This window comes from Oncorhynchus mykiss, chromosome 5 (genome assembly GCF_013265735.2).
Source record: "Oncorhynchus mykiss isolate Arlee chromosome 5, USDA_OmykA_1.1, whole genome shotgun sequence".
Taxonomy (NCBI): Eukaryota; Metazoa; Chordata; class Actinopteri; order Salmoniformes; family Salmonidae; genus Oncorhynchus; species Oncorhynchus mykiss.
In genome coordinates, this window is record NC_048569.1 from 99,510,061 (window position 1) to 99,515,060 (window position 5,000).

Below are 5,000 nucleotides of genomic sequence, written 5' to 3' on the forward strand. Positions count from 1 at the left end.
GATCTGGTACTGTTAATCCCTGTATATAGCTCCACATTGATCTGGAACTTCCTGTATATAGCTCCACATTGATCTGGTACTCCCTGTATATAGCTCCACATTGATCTGGTACTCCCTGTATATAGCTCCACATTGATCTTGTACTTCCTGTATATAGCTCCACATTGATCTGGTACTACCTGTATATAGCTCCATATTGATCTGGTACTGGTACTCCCTGTATATAGCTCCACATTGATCTGGTACTCCCTGTATATAGCTCCATATTGATCTGGTACTCCCTGTATATAGCTCCACATTGATCTGGTACTCCCTGTATATAGCTCCACATTGATCTGGTACTTCCTGTATATAGCTCCATATTGATCTGGTACTGGTACTCCCTGTATATAGCTCCACATTGATCTGGTACTTCCTGTATATAGCTCCATATTGATCTGGTACTGGTACTTCCTGTATATAGCTCCACATTGATCTGGTACTTCCTGTATATAGCTCCACATTGATCTGGTACTTCCTGTATATACCTCCACATTGATCTGGTACTGGTACTTCCTGTATATAGCTCCACATTGATCTGGTACTCCCTGTATATACCTCCACATTGATCTGGTACTGGTACTTCCTGTATATAGCTCCACATTGATCTGGTACTCCCTGTATATAGCTCCACATTGATCTGGTACTGGTACTTCCTGTATATAGCTCCACATTGATCTGGTACTTCCTGTATATAGCTCCATATTGATCTGGTACTGGTACTCCCTGTATATAGCACCACATTGATCTGGTACTGGTACTTCCTGTATATAGCTCCACATCGATCGAAACGTCCTGTATATAGCTCCATATTAAACTGGTACTTCCTGTATGTATATCCACATTGATCTGGTACTTCCTGTATATAGCTCCACATTGATCTGGTACTCCCTGTATATACCTCCACATTGATCTGGTACTGGTACTTCCTGTATATAGCTCCACATTGATCTGGTACTCCCTGTATATAGCTCCACATTGATCTGGTACTCCCTGTATATAGCTCCACATTGATCTGGTACTCCCTGTATATAGCGCCACATTGATCTGGTACTTCCTGTATATAGCTCCACATTGATCTGGTACTCCCTGTATATAGCGCCACATTGATCTGGTACTCCCTGTATATAGCTCCACATTGATCTGGTACTTCCTGTATATAGCTCCACATTGATCTGGTACTCCCTGTATATAGCTCCACATTGATCTGGTACTCCCTGTATATAGCGCCACATTGATCTGGTACTTCCTGTATATAGCTCCACATTGATCTGGTACTCCCTGTATATAGCTCCACATTGATCTGGTACTCCCTGTATATAGCGCCACATTGATCTGGTACTCCCTGTATATAGCGCCACATTGATCTGGTACTCCCTGTATTTTGCTCCATATTGATCTGATACTGGTACTTCCTGTACTCTGGATAGTATCACTACTCTGATAGTATCACTGCTCTGGATAGTATCACTGCTCTGATAGTATCACTACTCTGATAGTATCACTACTAGTATCACTGCTCTGGATAGTATCACTACTCTGGATAGTATCACTACTCTGGATAGTATCACTGCTCTGGATAGTATCACTGCTCTAGATAGTATCACTACTAGTATCACTACTCTGATAGTATCACTACTCTGATAGTATCTCTACTCTGGATAGTATCACTGCTCTGGATAGTATCACTACTCTGATAATATCACTGCTCTGGATAGTATCACTAGTCTGGATAGTATCACTAGTCTGGATAGTATCACTAGTCTGGATAGTATCACTAGTCTGGATAGTATCACTGCTCTAGATAGTATCACTACTCTAGATAGTATCACTACTCTGGATAGTATCACTGATCTTTAATAAGCTAAATCCTATTTATTTATCCGTTATTTTACCAGGTAAATTGACTGAGAACTCATTTGCAGCAACAACCTGGGGAATAGTTACAGGGGGGAGGAGGGGGATGAATGAGCCAATTGTAAACTGGGGATTATTAGGTGACCGTGATGGTTTGAGGGCCAGATTGGGAATTTAGCTAGGACACCGGGGTTAACACCCCTACTCTTACGATAAGTGCCATGGGATCTTTAATGACCTCAGAGAGTCAGGACACCCGTTTAACGTCCCATCCGAAAGACGGCACCTTACACAGGGCAGTGTCCCCAATCACTGCCCTGGGGCATTGATATATTTTTTTAGACCAGAGCAAAGAGTGCCCCCTACTGGCCCTCCAACACTACTTCCAGCAGCATCTGGTCTCCCATCCAGGAACTGACCAGGACCAACCCTGCTTAGCTTCAGAAGCAAGCCAGCAGTGGTATGCAGGGTGGTATGCTGCCGACCAGGACCAACCCTGCTTAGCTTCAGAAGCAAGCCAGCAGTGGTATGTAGGGTGGTATGCTACCGACCAGGACCAACCCTGCTTAGCTTCAGAAGCAAGCCAGCAGTGGTATGTAGGGTGGTATGCAGGGTGGTATGCAGGGTGGTATGTAGGGTGGTATGCAGGGTGGTATGCAGGGTGGTATGTAGGGTGGTATGCAGGGTGGTATGTAGGGTGGTATGTAGGGTGGTATGCAGGGTGGTATGCAGGGTGGTATGTAGGGTGGTGTATAGGGTGGTATGTAGGGTGGTATGTAGGGTGGTATGCAGGGTGGTATGCAGGGTGGTATGCAGGGTGGTATGCAGGGTGGTATGCAGGGTGGTATGCAGGGTGGTGTATAGGGTGGTATGCAGGGTGGTATGTAGGGTGGTAAGCAGGGTGGTATGCAGGGTGGTATGCAGGGTGGTATGCAGGGTGGTATGTAGGGTGGTATGCAGGGTGGTATGCAGGGTGGTATGCAGGGTGGTATGCAGGGTGGTATGTAGGGTGGTATGCAGGGTGGTATGTAGGGTGGTATGTAGGGTGGTATGCAGGGTGGTATGTAGGGTGGTGTATAGGTGGTATGCAGGGTGGTATGCAGGGTGGTATGCAGGGTGGTATGCAGGGTGGTATGCAGGGTGGTGTATAGGGTGGTATGCAGGGTGGTATGCAGGGTGGTATGCAGGGTGGTATGCAGGGTGGTATGCAGGGTGGTGTATAGGGTGGTATGCAGGGTGGTATGCAGGGTGGTGTATAGGGTGGTATGCAGGGTGGTATGCAGGGTGGTGTGCAGGGTGGTATGTAGGGTGGTATGTAGGGTGGTATGCAGGGTGGTATGTAGGGTGGTATGTAGGGTGGTATGCAGGGTGGTATGCAGGGTGGTATGCAGGGTGGTATGCAGGGTGGTATGTAGGGTGGTATGCAGGGTGGTATGCAGGGTGGTATGCAGGGTGGTATGTAGGGTGGTATGTAGGGTGGTATGCAGGGTGGTATGCAGGGTGGTATGCAGGGTGGTATGCAGGGTGGTATGTAGGGTGGTATGCAGGGTGGTATGCAGGGTGGTATGTAGGGTGGTATGCAGGGTGGTATGTAGGGTGGTATGTAGGGTGGTATGTAGGGTGGTATGTAGGGTGGTATGCAGGGTGGTATGTAGGGTGGTATGTAGGGTGGTATGTAGGGTGGTATGCAGGGTGGTATGTAGGGTGGTATGTAGGGTGGTATGTAGGGTGGTATGTAGGGTGGTATGCAGGGTGGTATGTAGGGTGGTATGTAGGGTGGTATGTAGGGTGGTATGTAGGGTGGTATGCAGGGTGGTATGTAGGGTGGTATGTAGGGTGGTATGCAGGGTGGTATGTAGGGTGGTATGTAGGGTGGTATGCAGGGTGGTATGCAGGGTGGTATGCAGGGTGGTATGTAGGGTGGTATGTAGGGTGGTATGCAGGGTGGTATGTAGGGTGGTATGCAGGGTGGTATGCAGGGTGGTATGTAGGGTGGTATGCAGGGTGGTATGTAGGGTGGTATGTAGGGTGGTATGCAGGGTGGTATGTAGGGTGGTATGCAGGGTGGTATGTAGGGTGGTATGCAGGGTGGTATGTAGGGTGGTATGCAGGGTGGTATGCAGGGTGGTATGTAGGGTGGTATGCAGGGTGGTATGCAGGGTGGTATGCAGGGTGGTATGCAGGGTGGTATGTAGGGTGGTATGTAGGGTGGTATGCAGGGTGGTATGCAGGGTGGTATGCAGGGTGGTATGTAGGGTGGTATGCAGGGTGGTATGTAGGGTGGTATGTAGGGTGGTATGTAGGGTGGTATGCAGGGTGGTATGTAGGGTGGTATGTAGGGTGGTATGCAGGGTGGTATGTAGGGTGGTATGTAGGGTGGTATGTAGGGTGGTATGTAGGGTGGTATGCAGGGTGGTATGTAGGGTGGTATGCAGGGTGGTATGTAGTGTGGTATGTAGGGTGGTATGCAGGGTGGTATGTAGGGTGGTATGCAGGGTGGTATGTAGGGTGGTATGTAGGGTGGTATGCAGGGTGGTATGTAGGGTGGTATGCAGGGTGGTATGCAGGGTGGTATGTAGGGTGGTATGCAGGGTGGTATGTAGGGTGGTATGTAGGGTGGTATGCAGGGTGGTATGCAGGGTGGTATGCAGGGTGGTATGCAGGGTGGTATGTAGGGTGGTATGCAGGGTGGTATGTAGGGTGGTATGCAGGGTGGTATGCAGGGTGGTATGTAGGGTGGTATGCAGGGTGGTATGCAGGGTGGTATGCAGGGTGGTATGCAGGGTGGTATGCAGGGTGGTATGTAGGGTGGTATGCAGGGTGGTATGTAGGGTGGTATGCAGGGTGGTATGCAGGGTGGTATGCAGGGTGGTATGCAGGGTGGTATGCAGGGTGGTATGTAGGGTGGTATGTAGGGTGGTATGTAGGGTGGTATGCAGGGTGGTATGCAGGGTGGTATGCAGGGTGGTATGTAGGGTGGTATGCAGGGTGGTATGCAGGGTGGTATGCAGGGTGGTATGTAGGGTGGTATGCAGGGTGGTATGCAGGGTGGTATGCAGGGTGGTATGCAGGGTGGTATGTAGGGTGGTATGCAGGGTGGTATG

The 5,000-nt window shown here is 49.1% G+C and overlaps 1 protein-coding gene across 4 annotated transcripts in view; it reads right to left on the reverse strand.

The window, feature by feature from the left end:
* Positions 1–5,000, reverse strand: part of LOC110490603 (tumor protein 63) — a 129,184-nt gene that overhangs the window by 108,168 nt on the left and 16,016 nt on the right. The gene's annotated exons all lie outside the window — the stretch shown is intronic.